This window comes from Marmota flaviventris, chromosome 17 (assembly GCF_047511675.1).
Source record: "Marmota flaviventris isolate mMarFla1 chromosome 17, mMarFla1.hap1, whole genome shotgun sequence".
Classification (NCBI taxonomy): domain Eukaryota; kingdom Metazoa; phylum Chordata; class Mammalia; order Rodentia; family Sciuridae; genus Marmota; species Marmota flaviventris.
In genome coordinates this window covers 42,488,217-42,512,487 of record NC_092514.1, presented here as the reverse complement: position 1 = coordinate 42,512,487, position 24,271 = coordinate 42,488,217, and the positions used below count along the sequence as shown (strand labels likewise).

The window sequence follows — 24,271 nt, the reverse complement described above, 5'->3', positions numbered from 1 at the left end:
TAATCTTATACAAGAGTTTAGTGATGAATCTGCAAGGCCTTAGATGACAGGTAGAAATCACAGCACTTCAGATCTGGCTTCAGTCAGAGAGGGACAAGGGAACCAAATAAATAAATAAATAAAGTGCTCCTAGGTCAAGATTCCAAGCTGCTCAGCAGTGGTTCAGTAATTCAGGATTTGAAAGACCAAGGAAGAAAAAAGAGAGAATGGAACACTAACACTCAGTGAGAAATGTTCAGGAAGTGTGTTCTAATAGTTATAAGGTTTATTATCATTTATCTTATCTGCATTCTCACTCCATGCATTTTAGTATGGAAAAAGAAGGTTTTATTATGAATATCCATAACTTCCAAAAATCATATGCTTAGACCTATATCAGTCCTTAATAGCAATGAGTTACATCTTCTACTACCTTAAATTATGCTGCAATTTAAGGCCATTTTTGTTCTCCCTCATGTGAGTACTGAGTGAAAAAATAAAACCAAACCTGCTATTAATAATATTCAATTCACATTAATTAAAATTATGGAATGCCCCAGCTGGAAAAGCTCTTAAAGAAAGCTCAAATAAACTAGGCCAGGAAAGCACCTCAGGGGCCAGAATTGAAGCCAGAGAGGGATTCTCCCAGTACCCTCCATTAACCAAGGCATCTCTACTTGTATCTGTTTTAGATATTGGGGTCCTGCATAAAATTTTATTAGAAAAAAGAATCTCCTATTGGGAGGGGAGATATTATAAAGCAGGTTTGAAAACCAAAGGGTTAGCCCAATCCTTTCATTTTAAAGTAAGAAAAACATGGGACAGAAAGGCCGTGACTTGTCTAAGCGCCCTCTGTGAGTTAGACAAGGGTCAAGGCAAGAATCCTTCTTCTCTAGTCTTTCAGTTCCATACATATTTCACCTCCACATCAAGCTGGCTTGTTCTCCTTCTAGAGAAGCTCTCTATTTACCATGTTTTGATGAGAAGAATGCAACTTAAATAGAAATACTTCTTAGAAATATTCAACTCACAATAAGTCACATTAGCAGGCATTTTTAGATCTGGACGATGAACTAGGACAAGCTGGTTGATAGCCAGCTTTAGTTGGAAATTCACTTCTGCAAAAGCCATTAGCCACACAGTGTTCTGGGAAGCTCAGATTTTACTAGGAAACCTGTAAAAGCATGGGGTCAAAACTCTTCCCTAGGGCCCAAAGGTGTGAAGCTTCCGAAATGAAACTTGGGCATTCAGAACCTTCTCAATCAGCTCTAATCTTCACCACCTCCTTTCCATTATCCCTCAAAGAGTGTTGCTAGATTACATGTAGGTGGGGAGGGGAGAAGTATTTTTAGAGCCTTCTTAAGTAGTAACAAAGTTTATCACACTCCTACTCAAATTAGTCACATAGGTTAGTCCCCAGGGAGAAGAGTCTGGCTACAGATCATTGCAAAGGAATGACTTCTTGGAGGCTTAAAACAAACACTTAGGCACATGGTTCCATCTGGAAATACAGTCAACTAGGAGCAAATTCCATGAAATTCCCAACTGATGCAGGCAACGTAATTTTGTATCTTACAATTCTAGCTCAAGGCTAGCTGCAGTGATCTGCTAAATAGATACACGACTCTAAAATAAAGTAGTTGTTTTAATAATGATAATAATTATTATTTCTCATACATTTAGTCATGAAGGTTCAAAATGCTAATAAAGCAGCAATGGAGAAGAGAGACCAATTCAGACTGAAATATGACCTGCAAAGAATTTCCTACCATTTTGATATTTTTACCTCTTAAGAAAATGAATACTGATCCTGGATTCTCAGGATGAAACTAAGAGATTCAAGTTTTTTTGTTTTGTTTTTTTCCTTTATGTGCAAGGGTATTTTCAAGGGGAGACTAAACATGGATAGTGGAAAAGATTATGTTCTGAGGGATTGTCAAATTGCCAATAATACAGGATTCCTACCTGAGGACCTTTCTACGTACACAAAAGAAAAATAATCCCCCAACTGCCAGGGAACAATTTTGAGGAAGATTACCCCACCCCTTTTTGTCAAGTCTATCTAATTAGAAAACTCTTCTGTCAGTACTAACAGTTCCATATAACACATGTCCACCCCCAAGTTCATTGTTTCTAGATGGCATGGGGAACAGAACAAATAATGACACACAGCCACAAACTTTGTGGACTGTTTCGAACTCTCCTTCTCATGCATTTTGAAGGCAGGATTCCTTAATGCCCACTTCCTGCATCATAGACTTAGAAGTCAAGTGAGGCATGGGTTAGAAACAGCTTCTCCAGGGATTGAGCAAGCGTCTGAAACTTAGTAAACCTGTTTCTTATCTGTGAAATGGGGATAAAAGAAAGCAACAACAAAAATATAAGTGCTATCATTTTTTTTTTCTTTTTTCTTTTAGTGTTTCTGAGAGGCAGGTAGTGGTGGACCAGGGAGAGCTGAGATTTTTAGGGAAAACATTTAAGTAACTTGATAGACGTAAATAGTTTATATATCAAAATAAAGTGTGTGTGTGTGTATATATATATATATATATTTGTGTGTTTATGTGTATGTGTATATGTTTGTATACACGAGGACAATAAAATATCAATATCAATTTTAAGATAAAACCCTACTTTCAAGAAAATTTTAAGCTGGTAGCAGGCCAGAGGATTGGGCAAAAGGGATTCAATAAAAATATATTTATTTTAAATAAAAATTTATTTTATCCCTCAAACACTCTTTGAGGATAATGGAAAGGAGGTGGTGAAGATTAGAGCTGATTGAGAAAGTTCTAAATGCCCAAGTTTCATCTCTATTGAAGTTAAATAGAAGTTTTAGAAGCATAGAATATGGCTTGCCAATTTGGACTGGAGATGCCTAGAAGAAAATATTATTACATTTAGACACAGAAAATTGGACCGTGATTTAAAGGTGATAGCTTTACTCTATAGCATAGCATTCAAAGATTTGGGAAAATACTGTACTTATTGGACCCATGACTGTAGTACTTTTAAATCCTTTTAAAATACACAGTAAATTATGGCTTCCTGTTAAGGCAGCTTTTCTAGATAAAGATTACAATGTGTCTATAGTCTTCTTTGTAATTTTCTCAACATAACTGGAATTAAAAGAATCTCAAAGCAAAATAATAAAGGATTTTCCTATCACTGAAACAGTTCAAGGCTTTGATTAAGAGCCATGTTACTGGTTCTCCAAATAGGAGTGAAACTTGCCAAAGAATGGGGAAGATCCAACTACTGGTATCTAAGATGCAAAACTCTTCAGGGCTGGAAATCTGAGAGAGGCGCCTCCACGTGAGGAGGGATTCTATTGCTGCATCTGTGCCTAAGCCTCTGACTTTACTGCTCTGGAGTTCTACTCTCAAATAACAGGAAAAGTGCTGTCACCACCGAGTCACCTGCTCTGCCTTTTCCAGAGGCTCATATACATGCAAAACCCACTTTCTGCGTATGATCTAAGTGCCAGTTTTATATAAAATCAAGGAAAGAACAGAAGAAAATCATCATAGAAAATGAGAACAGTACAAAAAGTTTCTGATTCTAAAAACTGTTCTTTAGGGTATGAAGAACTTGCCTAAGATCCAGGTAATATGCTCCAACCCGAGGACTGGTCCAACTCAACAGAACCAGTGCCTGATTTTTGGTTCTTCTTCCTGCCTTTCTCAGCCAAGGGGCCACAAGTCTCCCTGGCATGCAAGATCAGCTCCGCCAATACTTGCTGACCCCACTTTATTCAAGAGTAAAATGACTCCCCCCACCCCAAAACCAAAGCCCTCTTCTGTTTCTAACTTCCCCCAGTTTTTAGGGTTCCTGTCCTTGATTATGGTTTTTGGTCTTAGGGACATGTTTTGGTTCTAACAGCATTAATGATTAATATCTGTTCATAAAAGCCAAAAGAATGATCTTAATCCACATCCAGGGATGGGTTTCAGAGGGGTCCCTGAAAGCACATGTAACACTGTGCATGTGTGGATGTCTGGGAGTTTTTTCCGGAGAGGACTCATAAATTTCACTAGCTCCTCAGCATTCTGTAACCCCCTCTAGGACAGTCTGCCAGAACCCATTCAGGTAATTCCTCTATTTCTAGATAAGAAAATGGTCTAGCCAAAATCAATCCATCCTGTTAACAATACAACATGAACTTAACCATGGAGTAACTACAACCTTTATGAAAGGGGCATCAGCACCCAGAAAAAAAGGCTCACACACCTCTAACCTGGATAGCCTCTCCCAATATTTGTCATCCTTTCCCCTCCAACAGTCCCATCAGGAAGACCCAGCAGAGCAGGTTTTATTTTATGTGTCATCCATCTATTTACCTGGACTTCTGGTCCTCAGGACTAGAAGTAACAAATTAAAAAAGAAAAGGTATATTATCAGATATTACAGGCTGGGAACTGATAGTAGTAACACATTTAATCCCTATAAGCCTCAGTTCCCTCATATGTAAATCTCATACAGTGACAGTTATCTCATAGGTTGCTGTGAGGATAAAGTGAGACATCTCATGTAAAACTGTATGCATCTGGCACATGTGAGATAGACAAATAGAAGGCCTCTTTCTCTAAGACATAAAGTTCTCAGCTTTGATGGCAAAAAAGAAACAAAATGCCAGGAAATACACATGAGTATTGGCGCTTTTTGCATTTGAGCAAAAAATATGACATTTAAAACAAAATGAAATCCAACCCTTCCGATCCAAGACCTAGTACAAAACTAAACATTCACAGGTCATTCAACATAATTCAGCAAATAAGGACTACATGCCTCCTATGGGCTAGGGCCTGTCCTAGATCCAAGTATATTTAATGTATTCTGCTTTAAGAAGTCAGCAAGCATGAAATTTACTTGAGAAAGATCTCCACACAAAGGGTCAAAATAGTTACAAAGCCTGGCACCGTCTTGGACACTTGTAATCCCAGCAGCTCAGGAGGCTGAGGCAGGAGGATAGCAAATTCAAAGCCTGCCTCAGCAACTTAGCAAAACCCTGCCTCCAAATAAAATATAAAAAGGACTGAGGATGTGGCTCAGTGGTTAAGTGCCCCTGGGTTCAATCCCTGGTTCCAAAATAAATAAATAAAAATAAAGTTATAAAAATTATATAAACATTTTCTTCTTTAGCTATGCCAAGAGACAAAGTATTAACATAATTTAAATTCTTCAAATATTGCTACTTCTTTGACAAAATGGAATTACGTGAAAAGTAGGTATCACAGAAAAAGTACTTCCTGAATCCTCTTTAGAAGAGTCTAGACAGAACAAGAAGGTGAAAGTGTCTGTGATAGACACCATGTTGGCCAGCAGGCATTTTAGGAATCATGCTGTGTTTCTGAACACAGAACAATATCAAATCAGAATTAGCATGAAATAGGGGAAAAAGTGAAACTTAAGTTACAAAAGTATAATCATATAGTCTATAGCTGAGAATCATGTGGATCGTCTCCATAATACAAAATGTAAAGCAGATCTTTTGAACAAGAACTAATAATTAAGCTGCACCCTTCCTACTTTGGTTGTACCCATTTCAAACAGGAATAATATCCCCTCCATCACCACAGTGGATCAAGCTAAGCTTTTAGGTAGAAGAAAGAAGCTGGAGAATAAACTGATTACATACGCATCAGATACAAGGACACCTACGTGGTTGCGGATTGCAGGGATAAGACGCTGAGGGCTTACTACTGCTTCCTGATCCAAAGAGATTTAAGGATCTGTTTTCAATTAGATGCTTTAAGCTGGTAAAACTACATCCATAAAGACACACTTACAGAACAACTTAAAACTAAGATAATTAAGATACCAAGGAAACTGATGAATTCCATTCCTTTCCCTTCTCCTCCTTTGTTCCTCCTTTGCTATTCGTTTGAGAGAAGAAAAAGACCTTATGATGTTATGAACTCACCAACATCAGCAAAATTAACTAAACTAGAGAAATCCTGACAAACTAGACACTGATACTGTGAATCTTTGGGGAGGAAGTGTACAAGTTCAAGACCTTTGACACAGTAGCCACTGGCTAAAACCAACACAAGTGTAAAAGGTAAACTTTAGAAGCAAATGGAATTAGATCGGTGCTGGGAATTCAGAAAGCAATTTTTCTAAGTAAAGAAAGGTAACCATTTAGTACATAATCTGTGTTCTTCTCACATTGAGAGATCCAAATACAAAGGCAGATGTGGTCAGGAAAGAAAAGAGGAGAGATGAGTCTTACTTCTCTAAAAAAAATGCCAGAGCAAAACGTAAATATCTACTGGCTAGTGGTGTCCCTACTAACTTTTTAAAGATTTTGAATCTTTATTTACAAATGTCCCCACATCCTGTCACATACTGAAAGTAAAATTAACACTAGCAAGAAATGCATTCTACAATTATCAACTGCAGTTGTAAAAAGGAAAGGGAGATATTGTGTTGATGTTCTTCAAATGTGTAGAATTAAGCTGGTGAACTTGGGAACAACAAAACTGGGAAAGTATTGGTATATTACTACTAAAAGAAACCAAGAGGGCCAGCTCCTACGTGGCCAATAATGTATCATCCCCCTTTTTTTGAGAATGAAGCAAACAGGAAAACCATCAAGGCAGCTCACTGAGAGAAAAAGAAACTCCAAAGCAAAAGCCAAAGGCCCAACAAGCAGGGGCAACCTGGGGTTACAGTGTGGCTCTGAGCCTGCCTTGTCCAGAATCTATGGGCACTGAAGAAAAAATTTAAAATTTGTACTCAACATGTGATATGAGTCATCAATATGAATCAGCAATAAAATTGAACGAACTGACCATGTTATTACTAAGCTACAGACATGGGGCAGGAGTCTGAAATTTCAGAGAAATCTACCAGGGGAGATCAAAAAAACATGTGTACTTCAGGCAAAATACAGTGAGCAGTTGCGAAAAGAGGAATGCTACTACCTCTTTCCCTTCTTAAATAAGACTTATAGAATTTTGGATCAGAAGATACCCTGGAGAGTTGGAGGAGATGGTCTCCAGGGTATCTTCTGGCTCAAAATTCTGTAAGTCTTATTTAAAAAGGAAAAGAGTAGTAGCATTCGTCTTTTACAGAGAAAACTGAGGCCTAGAGAAAGGAAGGACCATCTCAAGACCATACCAGTTAATCAAACCTAGATTTCTTGATTTTAGTCTATAAATGGGAACATATGTTCTTAAATTGAAATTTATGGTTTGATAAGCCTACGGATGCTCTTTCATTCAAAGGTTTATGCTAAGTCCTTGATTTTTATTATTTCTTTATAGTTCCTCACTATTTGTTCACATTTTGGTTAAGTGATTTTATTCTGCCACTATATGTCCTCTATGTTTATATCTATATCAATATAACTGTTAACAAATTTCCTAATTAAGTACTTTGAACCCATAAAGCAGTCGTGTGTACACACACACACAAGCACACACACACACACACAGAACACCAGTCATGTGTATTCTTAACAGTTATAGTAATATCAGCCCGTTAACCAAACACCCAATTACATGCCAGGCACTGTACTATAATGCATTATCTTACTTATTCCCTAATAAATTCATGATAAGTTATAATTTTCATAATTATGAGGAAACTGAAGAAAGTTATAATTTTCATCATGATGAGAAAACTGAGGCAGAAGGAAGTAATCTACTTGCTAGTTAGTGATGTAGTTAGCTTCCTTTATAACTCTAGGGATTAGATTTTTCCCTAATACATTCTCCAGTAGTTCATACTCTTGTGGTTTTCCCTTTATATTATGTAACCTCCTGCAGTTTCTTGATACAGAACTTTGCAGAGCTATATACACATCTAATGAAGCATTTTTTTATGATCATAGTTGCAGTAAGAGTCCCCACAGGAACCCAGCAACATCAGCTTTCAGAAGGGTGCCCAGCTCTAAGAAAGTGAAGGGCAAATGGGCTTCGGCTTTCCCAAGAATCTGTTTTAGAATGTGTCCTAGAAGTGTTCTGGCTTTTTTTTTTTTTCTTCCAACCTTGATAATCAGATTTATCTCTTAATAGCTAAAGTCTTGCCTCTGCTGGTGACAAGAAGTTAAGAATCTTAAATCTCTGAAGGACAGATGATAACCCAGTGCTATCAATTTGGTTTGGAAAGAGAAGGCTGTGAAATAGCCTTAAGTGTCTGATAGGAGATGTTTCTCAGGCAGCCTGAAAACACTGGAGAGTGATAATGATAAAAACCAATTCTAAGTATGTAGAGCTTGAAGGGGAGGAAATCTCTCTTTCTGACATTAGAAGGCAGTATTCTCAGATCTTCTTGAAAAAGAGCCAGGCAAACTACTGTTTCCATGCTCTCAAGAAGGGAATGTGATGTAAAGAAACAATTATAGGAGCTGATCTTCCAAACACTGGGATTCAACATGAACTACACTTTCTAGATGTACACACACCTTTTCTTCAACAGGCCCTTCCTGATTATATTACACCAATTACTGTTATTTTGGCCACCATTCCTATTTTCTTCAATTCTTACCACTAATTACCCTGCTGTCCCCAGGCCTGAGAACAAGAACTGTCTTTGGTATCACAGATGAGGGAACCAACGTAGTGTCATTTTTTTACTATGTAAAAAGTGAAAAGAGCATTTTAGAAGTTTTAGTAAAAAGACCATTCTAAAAGAGTAAATATCCATTCCCTTTCATCCTAAGACTTAAAGTTTTAAGTTATTGATTAGGAATTCAGTTACTTTGTTGAACCTAAAGGTCAGATAATGGGATCAAGGAAGATGAAGTAGTATTAACTCACTGTGCTTTAACTCTTGAAATGTGCTCCATAAGATCAGAGAAAATCCCACAGAATTATGAGTAGTAAAAAAAACTGTCTTCTGTAGAAAGATGGTTTTTCTCTTTTGTGTGACTACCAGCCATCAAATAAAAGTCTAAAATGTGGGTAAGCTAGAACACAGGGACTCTGGGCATGAGCTTCTGCAAACAGATTCCTGTGACACCATCAAAAAAAGAAACTTGGGTTTTAATGACACACCAGATCTTTCTCTGAAAGGTTCTGGGAATGGCAGACTTATTCCTAGTTACTTAGACCCTCTTTCTTGCCCTACTCTTCCTCTCCCCATAACCCGCCCTATTTTTCCTGCCTCCAACAGGATGGGAAGAAAACGTCCTTAGAAGACCTTTCCTTTTTTATATTACACAATCTCATCTCTGGAATTCAAGTCCTAGTACTGCTCAGCCCAAATAAGAAGTGCTTGTCACCAGGAAGGCGGCCATCTAAACAAGCAGCAGCTGGATGAGAAAAGAGGGCATGTCAGCCCAGAGCAGCAGAGAGGGTTTCTCACGGCAGCTATTTGCAACCCTCCAAGGAGCTACCGAGGCTGCCCATTAAAACCCTGTTAAAACACTTCTGATGTTGTCAGCAGCAGAAAGCTGAAATAGCACAGCGATCACAGAGATGCTATCTGCCTCAAGCAATTCAGTGGTACTGTCAATACTATGAGCAAGAAGGTACAAGATAAGCAACAACCTAATTTCTACATCAAAATTTTATAACCCCCCTGAGCTGGCAGCAGTAGTAATGTGGGCACACAGGGACCACGCCAATGGCTACTCTAGGGAGAGAAAGACCTTTATGTTGAGATCTGCCCCAAAGGTCCTGAACCTGCCCACTGCATGACTCCCCCAAACTCCCTAGGAAATGTGCCTAGAGAGGAATTACTGGGGGGATGAGGATGTGACTCAGTGCACATGCTTGCCCGGCATGTGTAAGGCCCTGGGTTTGATCCCCAGCACTTCCCCCCACACACACACCCAGAGGAATTACTGGAATGTTCCTTTCTAGGGCACTGCTGGGCACCACTTGAGACATGGTATTTCTGAGTAGGATTTTTTTTCCCCAGAAATGGCATGTCAGAAGACAACCTGCTCAAGCATCATCTACTCATCTTTATTTCCCAAGAGAAGAATCAAATCTTACTGAGAAGGCTATAGAACCCGCTTGATTTTGCACTTTATTGCTCTGCTTCAGATTTCCTATAAAAATTTTAGTTACAGAGCTCAGAATTTTAATTCTAGAGAGTCTTCCCTTGTCAGCAAACAGAAAACAAGGAAGGTGTCTTAGAGAATTTTTGGATTCACTACATTTATGTTGGAAATAATAGGATAGCTGTGTACAGCAGTGCACCCCAGTAATCTCAGCTACTCAGGAGGCTGAGGCAGGAGGATCACAAGTTCAAGGCCAGACTCAGCAACTTAGTGAGACCTTGTCTCAAAATAAAATAAAAAAGGCTGGGGTTATAGCTCAGGGGTAAAGCATCCCTGGACTCAATCTCGAGTACAAAAAACAAAACCAAACAAACAAACAAAAGAAAGAAAACCCAGAATATACAAGGTAATTCTAACATTTTAAGAAGCACAGGTTCTGGTATCATTCTATTTACAATAGTAGCTCTTCCTTTTGGTTCCGTATGTGTAACATTGGGTGATAAATCAGGTGACTGCCATCCAAATTGGCACACTTTTGGTGGTAAAATGAGCATCAACTGGCACAACAAAAAAAGTGGTACCTAGACAAATTGGAACTTATCCTGCCCTCACAGTAAACAGAGACCTGAAAAGTTATATGACAATACAGGAAATAACTAAGTGGCATTTTATCACAAAAACTAAATGATAGGCTGGGATGAAGATGTTCAGTCTATCAGCTAGATCTAGTTTGCCTAACAAATACTGGGCTATTTTACCCCAGTGCTCAACTGTGCAGACCCAGCTCTGACTCTCCTTAGTGAGAGGAAGAGAATCATTACCAAAATAATCATAATGAAGTTGTAATTACTCACTGTAGCTTTACATACAAAATCACAGTCAGTTAGAAACTTATTTCCATGAAATATACCAAATACCGACACCAAGAGCATGCAGGTCTCAGAGTCCTTTTCTCTTTGACTGGGGATGTAGCTCAGTAGTAGAGCAACAGCATGCATAAGGCCCTGGGTTTAATCCCCAGCACAGCAAAAAAGAAAGAGGGGAAGGGGGAAGGGATGGGGGAGGGGAAGGGGGAGGGAGAGAAGAAGGAGGAGGAGGAGGAGGAGGAGGAAGAGGAGGAGGACAATGACAAGGAAAAGGACAAGAAGAAAAGTCCTTTTCTCTGGTTCTTTTAATAGACTCTAGAGGGCAGACAGACTGGGAGTTAGGCTTTTTCTATTTGGACAAAAGAATTTAAGGTAATTCCAACAATCCCCCCAAATCTGAAGTTTTTGGCTAGGGCATTACCTAATCTTCTGGAAGCTATTAATTAGTGTGATAACAGGCTCAGAGCAGCCTACTGATGGGGCAACAGGGAGTGAGTTTAAGACTAAAAAAAGTATAGCCAGCAACTCAAGGAACAAGTAATGAGGTGTTCTATGTGATTTTTTTTAAATTGTTGATGGACCTTTTCTTTATTTATTATTTATATGTGGTGCTAAGAATAAACCCAGTGCCTCACCCATGCTAGGCAAGTGCTCTACCACTGAGTCACAACTCCAGCCCTCTTAAGACCCAACTTCAACAATCCTTTAACCATCCCAGTTCACCTAGTTCTGAATGGATCCAGATTGTGATACCACAAGCGAACTGTAAATAGAACAAGATTAAATGAAGAGTTACTTGGAAAAGACCAGATAATCCCAAGGATTCTTGTGGTAACCAGTCCACCTAAATTATCAATGACCAGTTATAGCAGTACTCATGGAAAAGTAGAAAGGTCTTCCAGAAGAGCAATAAAGTCAGCCACAAAGGCAATTTAGAGAATCTGACACTTATCTTGTATAGTTTATTTTGTGTCTGGCACTGAGGTTTTTTTTTTTTCCCTCTTTCTTTTTTTCTTTTTAAGTACTTTGAGGAGGGAAGGGGGAGAGGACTTAGAGGAATAGAGACAAAGCTATATGGGATGCCATATGATCAAGAAAAGTATTTCTCAAGCAAATCAATAAGTCGGAAGAATCGTCCTAATGACAGTAGGTCTGTAAAACCCAGTGGGATTAAAAAAAAAGTGGAGGGGCTGGGGATGTGGCTCAAGTGGTAGTGCGCTCACCTAGTATGCATGAGCCACTGGGTTCAATTCTCAGCACCACATAAAAATAAAATAAAGATATTTAAAAAAGTGGAATTTGGGGTTCTGGGAATATTTTATATTTATTTGCTCATTACCATTTTTTGTTGTTGTTGTTGTTGTTTTTGTGTGTGTGTGTGTAGTACTGAGCTTGAACCCAGGGCCTTACAATGCTCAGCAAGTGTTCCACCATTGAGCTATATCTCTAGCTCCTTTAAAAATTTTCCTATTTTGATACTTTAAGTTTCCCAGGTTGGCCTCAGATAGCTCCAAGAAAGGGGAGTGGGGGGAGCATTTTTGCTCTTAGTTCCTGTTTATCTTTTTCAAGTAAGGTTTCCTATAATTTACTTTACTGGGGCAAGCCAAACTAAAACCACAATGAATTTTGGGCCACGATATTCTTACCAAATGCTTCCAAACCATTGTAAGGACTGGAAGTCATTCAGGCAGAAAAACAATCTATTCTTTTCAGGAATCTAGACTTTTCACTATCATAAAACTGGAAGACATTGTTAAAACTAGTGTTAACTTTAAACTGTACATGGCAGAAAAACTTTGCAGATCGATGACTTGAAAATCAGGCAATCAATAAGAAAAACTTATATTAATATAAATGAACATTTTAACTCTATATCTTAATGGAATAGTGTATTTGAAGATTATCTTACTTCATATAAAATAAACAAATACTTATTGAGTTGCCCAGTTTATAGATATGATGATACAGACTATAATTACATATGTTTTAATTGGGTATCCCCTTTTTCAGCTGTTAAGTTTTTTCACTTTAAATTTCTATTTGGGGTATAGCCAACAATTGCTGAAAATAAAAGCTTCCCTTTTCAATAACTGTACACTTGAGTTAAGGAAAATATGACTAAACAGTGATATAAATCCTAATAGTAGTTTCTTTTGTTATGAATAAACTCAAACCAACATCACCCTAAATCCACACTAGTGTCTAGGCCAGGCCCAACTTATGGATGTCTCATGATATACTCAAGAATCTCTCTGCTGGCTTTGAGTTAATCATAGGAAATGGGAATAGAAAATTCACTCTGTGCTGCCTAATCCAAAATGGCTATCAGAGAAATTGGCATGGAATAAAATATACAGCCAATAAAATATTCAGCAAAGCATCCTACAATAGCAGAGACCTATTTATTCTAGGAACCAACCTAAATATGTATTTCAATATTTTAGAAAAATGGACTTATATAGTACACTCTGGAAAGCAAAGACATTCCACTAAGACAAAGGTTTTCAAATCTGAACACACACTGGAATCACCTGGGAAATTGAAAAATATCGAATAAGGTTCCAACTTCAACTGCTCTGAGTGTACACTGGGCGTGGGGAATTTTTAAACATCTCTCAGGAGTTATAATGCAGCACAAGGTTAAGAATGACTACACCAAGACAAAGTCTTCACATTTAATGAAGCCTGGATATCATGTTAGTAAATTAGGGAGGTAAATATGAAAAGAGATAGAAATTGGGGAAGATTTGTTTTCCATGTTTCTTGTAATTTGAGCTCAAGTAATCTAAAAACGTAAAAACAGGTTCCTTGGTATTTTAGAGTCAGCAACCTAACAAATGCAGCTCCCATCTATGGAGGTGTTTGCATGTAGGTGTTTGGAGATTTATATTTAAATGTTACCTGTATTTCTCAGTAGAAATCCTATAGATCTAGAAGGCAAGATCAGAAATAATCTAGTTCAAATGCTCTACAAAATATGAATCTAAAGAACAGAGAGGAAGCTGGGCATGGCAGTGTGTGCCTGTAGTTCCAGATACTTGGAGGCTAGTGTAGGAGGATAGCGCTAGCCTAGGAGTTGGAGGGCAGCCTGAGCAACATAGCAAGACCTCATCTCTTAGAATAAAAAACAAATAACTACTACAACAACAAGAAGACAGAAAAGTAGACTGTCAAAAGACAGAGAGTCAGATAGCGACAGAAGTAAAAACTCAGATTTCCAGATTACTCATCCAGAGCAAGGAGAAACAACTGACCAAGTTATTTTATTTTGCCCAATGATATGCGTGACTCCTGAAATATTTTCTTTAACCAGTGGATTTCAAAAGTGATTGTCTCTCTCTCAAAATAGTTAAAACATTAAACATAGGTGATAGCATCCTAGACATCCATGCCTAGGATACTAGCTACCTTAACTGAAAAGAATTAGATCAAGCCAAGGAGATTAGGAAAACTATAATAGACAATATGTGAAATAATCCTGGTTATATATTCTGCTGTTCTTCTTTCTCTTGAAGATACTCTGTACATTAAGTACATGCAAGTGAAATTTTTTTCTGAGATGAAACCAATAACAAGCTTATTATTGCTACATCTTGCTTACTGCCTCTACAGTATGTTCTTAGGCAGAGTATAATTTTTTGATCAGTTATCTTTCAGGATTTTGCAGAGAGACCACTGACCTGTGAATTCCAATTAAGAAAAACTTATATTAATATAAATGAACATTTAATTCCATATCTTAATGGAATAGTGTATTTGAAGATTATCTCACTTCATATAAAATAAACAAATACTTATTGAGTTGCCCAGTTTATAGAGCAATTCCATTGACATTCCTACAGCTGGAATGAGCTTTGAAAGCAGCCATGCAAGGAGTCCTGGAAAGGTGGGTAGGTTGTCTAGCTCACTGTGGAGTCCAGCAATCACCAGTGTCCTCCATTCTTCTTGCCCTTCACTTCAGGCAACTCCTCACTAGTTTTCCCTTTGCACTGCTTTCTCTATAACCCCGAGACAATTACAAAAGGTCAGACAGCATAGTTTAATTGTGATTTTTGGAAGGCAACATAGTAAGACTCTGTCTTGGGGAGGCAGGGAAGGTCAGGAAGTTGCTACAACAAGAGGAGAGGGAAAAGGTTCTTTTAGGAACTTGAGAGGATGGTTATGGCACTATCTTGCTTTAAATCTCCCATGAACTAAATATAGCTTCTCATCATTCCTACTTTTGCCATATGGATAACAATTTAAGCAAAGGAAACTAACTCGTGGCTAGTGCACCAGGTTCTGAGGAATACAGAAAAAGTATGACATAGGTTCTTCCACAAAGAAGTTAGCTACTGAATGGGGATTCAATTCAAAAACATAAAAGCACTTGTATATGATATAATAAAACAGATATTAACTGCCAGGAGAGGATTACATAAGAAAGAACTTGAAGGGTGTAGAGATACAGGCCAATTTTCTGAAGGTTGTCCACAGAAAAAAGCTAACCAAATGGTATTGCCTAAGCATGCATTATCCACAAAGACCAATTCATGTTCTACCATAGTTTAAAAGAGATACTGAGAAATGGAACTGGAAACTAGCATCACTTTGTCTAACAAATGTCTTGCTTATTGTTAAGGCTTGTATAATCTCATGGCTTTAAAGCAGAAATAACAACTACTGACTAGACTCCATACATATTTATATTTTATACTTGTATATATTTTATATTTTATAATATTACTCATATATTTAGACATATACATAAAAAGTCTATTCTGAGTCTTTTCTTCTGCTAATACAACAGAATTTAGATAGCTCTTAGAAGATATACATTTTTTCCTAGAGACAAATAATTTAGAGTTTATTAATATATCATCCTATTTTTAAAACTATTTGAGTTTCAAAACAGGATCCCCTTCCAATAGAAAGGATCTTTTCACAGGTAAGCATATGTATAATCCTTAAGGAGCAACAAGTTGAGGATATAAATCTGTCAAGTCTAGAATATTCCTATTGAGTTGTACAAGTGACAGAAAACAATAGTGTACCAGTTCTTTCTAACATTAGCTGCTTTGTTCCTCCTCACAGCCTTACAGAAAAGATTATTTGCAACTCTTCACATCCTTATAAAATATTCAACTCTTCAATGAAATGAGTTTCCCACATTGTGGAAACACCCACACAGCAAACTGTAGCAGTGAATGAAATGGATTATAGTCAGGTCTCTGACGATATTAACTTTATGCTAAGGCCCTGCTCTGGTGGGCAGCTTTCTCTTCAAATCTTTGCCTGAACATTTTTTACCCAGGAAACCTACTCTGGATCTTCAGATGATCTGTTCAGTAGTTATTTAAGCATAACATTTTGTGTGTGGGAACTTGCTGGTGTGAGTACAATGATGGGTCCCTGGCTGAAATGTCAGAGGCATTTTTTTTTTTAAATGAAAAAATGACCTGGATGCAAAGATCAGATCCTCAGTTGAATGCTGCATAATTCTACTAGGCCAACACGCATATGCAAAACCACCCTCAGGAGAGCCGGCCTGGCTTTTTCAGCCCCCTCTGCTGTTGTGCATAGTGCTCTTTTCAGCCAACAGCTCTTAGATGGAGCAACACTCACTTTAAATCAGCTTTCAAACAGCTACTCGTTCAAGAAGGCCAACACAAAAGGACTCAAATTGGGCAGCTAGAGAAACCTGCAGCCACAAACTTGATGGAAGAGGTCAAAAAGGAGCCGTGGGAGAGTGGCTCTCTGAAGCATGAAAGTCTCTCCATGTTTAAACCCATATTGGGAAAGTCTTCTGAATCACGAATATAATCGGCAAGGAGGCACAGCCCCTTGTTGACCAATTGGATTATTATTTGAGCTAGCCAGACAATGATTGCTGATTATAGAGGGGGAAGTGAATGGAACTAGCTCTTGCACTTTCTTGAGAGAACATGAATGTCATTCCATTTCTTCTAAGTAGGAGAGAAGGCCTCTATAAGAGCTTTCTTTTCTTTCCTCTACCCAGAGCTGGGACCCGGCTCCTGGAAGGCTGGAGGCTCCTGGCAGCCAAGGCTCTGGCTCAGCTGCAGGGGTTGTACAGGTATGGGGTAAGTGGGGTTACACACTCCTCCATTTCCTCATCAGAACCCATACCTACCTGCACAGAAGAAACTGCCTGGGAATAATGGGTTCTTGGTTCCCCCCAGTGTGCCCGGATGGGAGATGGCCTAGAGAGCATTTTACTACCTGCAAGGATCCTTCCCTCGTTGCCCTCATTCATACCTGTTATCACTCCAAGTTAAGGAAACATTCTGCAATCCTATTTAGTAGCTACCCTAAAATTACCTCAGCCAAACAGTCCACTCTTCATTGTTACTCAGAACCTGTGCTTAGCATCTGGTCACGAGCAACTTCAGTGATGGGCCCCAGACTAGAAGTTAATGAGTCCAAGGTATTTACTGATATTATCTTTTTAAAAAATAATTTTTTAAATTTGATCTTTTTAGTTATATGCATGATTATTCTTGGCCAATAGGCATGAATTGGGGAAGAAATTCAGAAACTTGACTTCATTAAGTTGACTCTATTTTTTAACTTTTGAACAGTGACCCCAATATTTACTCCTTTAGGAATTTTGATCTAATTCAGTTAACTAGAAAGGTAAATTTCTAAATGATTCCAAAAGGAGCCTTCAGAGTTGACCAACCATTGTTTCAGAAGAACTGCAAATGTCTCATTTGCAGGATCAAATCCACTGGGTTCCTTTACTTCCCAGGAGGTCATTACTCTTCTGCATGATAGAATGGCATTAACTTTTACCACAGTGACAATGTGAGTATGAGCACGTAGTAGGTCAGCAGGTGCAGGGGATTCTGATGAGAGAGAGATACCTTTTAACCATCCATATATTCTTCACTTTGTAAAATCTGACACTTTCTCTCTGTAGCTAAAGGAATCAACTCCTCAGCCCTGATGAATTTCATGTCTAATTAAAGCACTTTCCACATCTGTCCTGTATGGGCTGAAGGCTGGACCACATTCAATTGGGTTTCTGTTCAGCCTCTTTAAGAAGCAGTGGCAGCAGCTCTCCTGCAAAATGGTCTAGGGAAGCCACCTAAAAGGGTGGGTGATCTTCGTAAATGGACAGGAAACAGAAAAGATGAATATTGGGCGGATGACAGATCCCTTAACTGGCCTTCAAGATACAAGCTGTTCTATTAAACATAGGGCCATTATGCTGGCCGGCCATCCACTTTAAACCCCAGAGTGATTAAAATGCTGGCAGGAAATGAAAGCTCTCTATTGAAGGTCCTTCCCTGAGGTCCTAATTTCAAACCAAATTTTACAGCACCGCACAGGAACAAAGGAAGCCCAGTCTTCCAAGTCTTCTTTTTGTCACTTTGGACAAAGACACCCCCTCATACTCCTCAAAGAACAATGGGCTCTGTAGAGCCAGAGCCACGCCAAGAATGGGCACAAACCATACAGAAACACATTTTAAAAATACATTTTACACTGCCCTTGACATTTCGGATAAATAGAAACCACTGCACTGAAATTCCAAATATTTCATCCTTTCCCTCCACCCCTTGCCTTTATAATGAGAATTTTCCTATTTTCCCAATCTACTTGATCTTTGACATTTTGGCCTCTGTGAATGGAGGACATAGTAGAGTAGTCTAAATAAATTAATTATTCAGATAATTGCATTTTATGAAAATAACTACTATAACGGGGACAAGCACACGATTTTCACTAACAGAAGAGAACAAGGATGCCTATAATTCTTTAAAAACTGAAACAGTTCTAGAGGCATTTATATTCTATAGTACCCTAAGCAAGCCGGGGAAACATGGTATCAGGAAGGATTTTTTTTTTCTTTACTAGTTGTTATTTCAGGGTGGCCTGTTTTTTCCCTTGTTCTTCTTCAGCAAAAACAGCTTTTATGTTTTTACAGAACCACTTTAGATTCACTCTTCCACACGGAGGAGGTTTACTTGGATTTGGCAGGCTGAGAACAGCTGGTTGTTTCCTAACGAATGGAACATGAGACCATATGTTTCAACATTTAAGCAATTTTGAACCAGAGGTATTATTTGGAGTGTCCTTTGTTGAAACTGTACATTAAATGCCCAAAGGATCTGAGCTACATAAGAGATACAGGTTTTCCTTTTTCTTTTTTAGCACTTTTCTCTTAGCAACAAAACCACTACACACTACTTGTATCATAGATGTACACCACAAGTCTGCAGAGGACGGGTGAGCTGTGTGTCTCTGCTCCAGGGACAGCTATATTTTAAACAGAAAAAGACAGCTAAGCAGACTTTTTTTCTTCTTCTTCTTATAATTCTGTTTGGGAACAAAATGTGTCCCCTGCGCTCCCAGGGAGATCAACAACATGGAGACCTGAGCTCCAACACAAGCGTGGACCTGACAGATGGGTAACAGAGATTTTCTGGTGTTGTCACTTAGGATGTATGTTCACTTTGTTCCCCCTTCTTTCTTTTAGAACACCCTTAAATAGAGCTGGGCTAATGAGATTTAAGTTTGAGTTAAGCAGAGAATAAGAAATGTCCGGAAAGAAGGAAAACCCTTAGTCCTTTAAAGAAATTGCTATGATAATTTTTTTATTTGGTGTTTTAATACTAATCATTAGTACTGTTAGAAAACGAAACTATAGATTCAAAGTCAGGCTAAGTTGGGGCAGCAGCAAGGTTTAGCAGAATAATAATAAGAAAATTATCTTGTCCCTGGAAGAAGAGTCCAGCTTTAAAGAAAATGACGTCTAGTGAAAAGTCAAATATGTATTAAGTTGGCAACACAATAATTGAAATGCCAGACACAGGGAAGTAGAACAGGAGGTCACCAGCTTCTGGAAAGTTCATGAAACTTTCTCATCCTAAACTGAGATTTAAAAAATAAAGTGAATAAATCTTTATGGACCAATTTATAAAAGAATAAATGAGTCATTTGTTAGGATATAATAGGTAAGAAGTAGAATCATAGGTGAAAGTAGTTTATTTTTACCTAAGATTCAGAGAGAGGCATTTCTTTGGACCTGTTTTTGAATCCTAAGTCTTCCAGTCTTTTTAATGTATATGTCTGGATATAATTTTCAAAAAGGATTTAAAAAATAGTTCTATTATCATTACTGTATAAATAAAAGATAATTTAAAAAGATAATCAATCTTACTTCCTAAGTTTTATTTATTTATTTTTATTCATCTATTTTTATGTGGTGCTAAGGATCAAATCCAGTGCTTACTTCCTAAGTTACTTTTATTTTCTCTAGGTTCTTCTATAAAAGTAAGACTAATAGTATTTTTTGCCCTCTTACTAAGGATTTTACAAAACTCATGTTTTTAGTCATGTTACTAAAAATGATTCCTTCTCACTAAGTCACAAAAATATATTATTTCTTAGTTTTAAGTCTCTTAGCTTTAAGAAAACTTTGAAAAATGGACTCTGACTGCTTAATTTCCCTAAGCCATGAGAGATGGCAGATTTTTGTCTCCTCTGGGTTCTAAAGTGATATAGGGATTGCCTGGAATGGGGTAAGTGAACAGTTATATCCATGCTTTTAAGATGCTAACCAGTGCACAGGAAATATGCACAAGGATGTTCACTGCTGCTTTGTTTGTAGAAGCAAAAAGAACTGTAAACAACAGCCACAGGGAGTCTGTACCTCCGCATGACCACTCTAGGAACAAGGTCAGTGAGCAGGAGAAGAAGCCACAGCGGCCTGGCCTCCATTGACTTGCTAACCTTGTACATGTCTATAATTCTTCCTTAGTTTAGTTTCCTTGTCTGTCAGTACCTAGATCCTAAAGTTATGGGTCAGATTAAATGAATGAATACATGACTGTATCTCTAAATGCTAACCATTATTACTGATGTGAAGACAGTAAGAAGAGTCAGGGAGACTGGTAAGTACCATATGTACTGACAGAGAAATGATGTCCACAACTTATCCTGGTGAGAGACCACGGGCTGGAGAAGAGCTGATATGGTAGTGAGAAGAGCTGATATGGTAGTATGAGGACAGAAGGAAAACGGGTATTTCTGTTGTTTATGAACATTGCTGATAAAAGTTTAAGGAACCCAGGCTAGAGGAATAGCTCAGTGGCAGCACACTTACCTAGCATACATGAGGTCCCTGGGTTTTTAAAAAAAAAAAAAAAAAAAAAAGTTTAAGGAACATTTCTGCTAACCCTGATATGCTGCAAGTGTTCATGTGCAGAAAACAAAAAGGTAGTCAGAACAAATATTAAACAGTATCTTCACATAAAAAGATAATTCCTTTGTACCTTACATGCCACTTATTTCCTTAATACCTCTGTTATTTTGAAACAGAATTATTTTGGATCTATATAGAATTCCTCAAGTTAAAAAACAATCATCTTTATAGAATTCAAGTAAAACTTGGTACATTCACCTGGGGAATCCCTTCCTCACAATTTTCCAATATAAAAATATAGTTTTTGGGGCTGGGGCTGTAGCTCAGTGGTACAGCGCCTGCCTTGCACGTGTGAATCACTGGCGCAGCATCACTTAAAAATAAATAAAGATATTGGGTCCATCTACAACTAAAAAAAAATTTTTTTTAAAAAATATAGTTTAATTTATTCATAGTGCTACAAAGGAACTACCATGAATATAGTGTGTGTGTGTACATATACATGTATGTATGTGTGTGTGTGTGTGTGTATATATATATATATATATATATATATACACACACACATATATATATCAAGATAAAATATAGCCTAACTTTAATTTTTTTTTTTAGTTGTAGATGGACACAATATTTTATTTACTTATTTTTATGTGGTGCTGAGGATCGAACCCGGTGCCTCACACATGCTAAGCAAGTGCTCTACCACTGAGCCACAACCCCAGTCCCCAAATATGCCCTAACTTTTTATAAATCGTTCAGAAAGTTATTCCTTCATTAATGAGGCATCTAGACAGCTCTGCTTCAGAAGATGGAGGACGCCATGGACGTGATGAATGGAGAGTGGCCCTGGATGCCCCCTGCACGTCAGCTGCTTACGCAGCTAGTTGTACTCCAGTTTGTGTATCACAGCATACAACATCGCCAGAGATAATGCATCCATTTTAGGCTAAAAATTACCTTAAGGTCCTGTTTTCAACACAGTGATTTTATTATGTTTAGTTAGGTGTTGGTCAAAATTATGACTTATCCCATGTATCTTAGACTGTGAAAGATTCACTCATTTATTCGTTCAACAAACATTTAGTAAGTACCTACAAGTATAGGGTGCTAGAAAGAGGGATCTATTCAAATTTTTATTGGTTAAACTCCCAGGTAAATGTGAAAACCTATGGAAGCAAAAGAAAACTAGAATTCTAACGGTCTGATTGATATAGACTGCTAAAAGAGGTTTGGAGAAATAAATATCATTGTAACTGAGCAGAAAAGCTGCTTTGTTTTTTGTTTGTTTTGTTTTTTGGTTATGTTTGCTCCTGTGCTCCTGTGCTCCTGAGACACTTCATAGTCCAAGAACACATAGACTATTCACCACGTCAGTATTGGGTAAAACTAGGTATACTCCATAGCTGCTGTGTGGCTAAGGGAACTCTAAATGAGCCATTTTAACACTGAGCAGAGTGGGAAAAGCATGCTGAGCAGAGGTCTAAGAACATAAAAGAAGCATATTCTCTGATGAGCAGCCCTTTCTCCTGCACGCTTCACTCTAGACCATCAGCAGGGTTAGGAACACTATGGCATGTGGTAGCAATCACAAAGACCAATTTGTTCTGAGTATGTCAAGGTCAATGACATTATGGCTGAGGAGACTGTCTTGAGCTCTGGAAGTCTGCAAGAGTTCCTGAGTGCCACATAGGATCACCTATGGTGTTTGTTTGCCATTTCTTTCATATGAGCTCTCTCAACAGCCTTTCTCGTAGAATTAGAAGTATGCAGAAATGGAAATACCTCATTCTGGTGGTCTTCTGTTGGTCAACAAATAAATGCTATTGATGTTGACAATGTGGGAGGCCCACCAGGAAGTCCAGCTGGATTTGTTGAAATAAAACAAGTTTTCCTTCCTAAAACACATTTTATCAGGAAACTGGTCTCTGGCTGTATCCAATTAGGATATAGTCTGTCTGTTCTGGCTCTAGAAGACAGAAAAGGAGGAAAGAAATGATACCTGCTTTTTTTCTTTCAATTCCAACATTTTTCCCCCTGACAGGTAGAAAAGAGAAAAACAATACTTCTCTTTGCATTTCCCATACAAAGAAAGTTCCAAAGAAAGTTGCCTTCTTTTTTTTTTTTTGAGACCCCTGCGATTCTACTTCACTTTCAGCTGAGGCCTGTGAAGATGAACAAAATGTAGTCCATTGTATATTTAATAGTATTTGTCACTTCTCAGAATGGACAACATGTGATCCTTTGATTTCTGGTGGAAACGGCATTCCTAATTTTTCCCCCCCATCACTCCTTATTTTCTTTTGGGTGCTAGGACAGAACCCAGGGCTTCACACACACAAGGTAAGTGCTCTACAGCTGAGCCTCACTACTATTCCTCACACTTGCATTTTCCTAAATATTTAATAAATTTCAAGACTTCTTTTTTTCATCCTCAGTCAATGTAGAGACTAAGCCACATAATGGAAATTAGAATTAAAGAAGAAAGAAAAAACAAAACAACCTGGCACTGTGTTTTCAAAGGCAATTATATTCTAGAAATATTTAATGAAAGGGCTATAAATCCTGTTTTTAAGAAAGTTACAGTGATGAAGCAACAACAAATTTTGTTATTTTTAACATGGGTATTTTAGTTTAAAAAGATTCCACTCAATGTTTCCCAAATTCAATTTTTCACATAATGCTCAGTCTAATATGAATGTGGGAAAAAAAGACAAATCCAAACATGGAATATTATTTTCAAAAAATAGTGAACTAAATGTAAAGGTCCCGTAAAATGTGATATCTAGATTTTTCTGAACTCGTTCACATGACCTTCGTTCTATTTATAGAAACGCAGCAATTCCCATTTGAATATAGAGCAATACCTTGTAGGAGAATTTGGTTTAGCACAAATAAACTTGAGGAAAGTGTTGACTTAAAAATAAAACACTGAAAAAGGAGGGAGGGCCTTCCCCCCCTCTGTGAAAATTTCCGGAAAAGTTGTAAACAGAGGCAGGTTTGGCTCAGAGAGGAGTTACTCTGTTGAACTGAGGAGGATGAAGAGTATATCAAACCTCCCAGAGTGAGGAAATGTTTGTAAAACAGTTAGTAAATCACAGCAGCTCGGGTCACCATGCTGAGCGGCCCAAGGGACATGCTGCCAAAACCCCAGCTGTGAAAGAAGGGGGCCAGGCAAGGCTTCACAGCTTGAACCCCATTTTGAGCCATCTCTTGGTTCCATTCTTTGCCCTTTCCCCTTTGTCACTTCAGAGCTCTGAAGGTTAGGCGATTAATTAGCTTTGAGCCACAAGGCAGTGCTGACTGGTCCCCACTGAGTGC

General features: G+C 38.1%; 1 protein-coding gene across 9 annotated transcripts in view; it reads right to left on the bottom strand.

Annotated features, from left to right (window-relative positions):
* Nucleotides 1–24,271, bottom strand: part of Bcas3 (BCAS3 microtubule associated cell migration factor) — a 575,514-nt gene that overhangs the window by 136,016 nt on the left and 415,227 nt on the right. Inside the window, exon 24 of one of the 9 annotated variants that reach the window (XR_011705010.1) lies at nucleotides 22,736–22,919. The exons of the other annotated variants lie outside the window; for them this stretch is intronic. The gene's annotated coding sequence lies outside the window, so the exon portion shown is untranslated. The remainder of the gene's footprint in view (nucleotides 1–22,735; nucleotides 22,920–24,271) is intronic. 9 annotated transcript variants of the gene reach the window in all.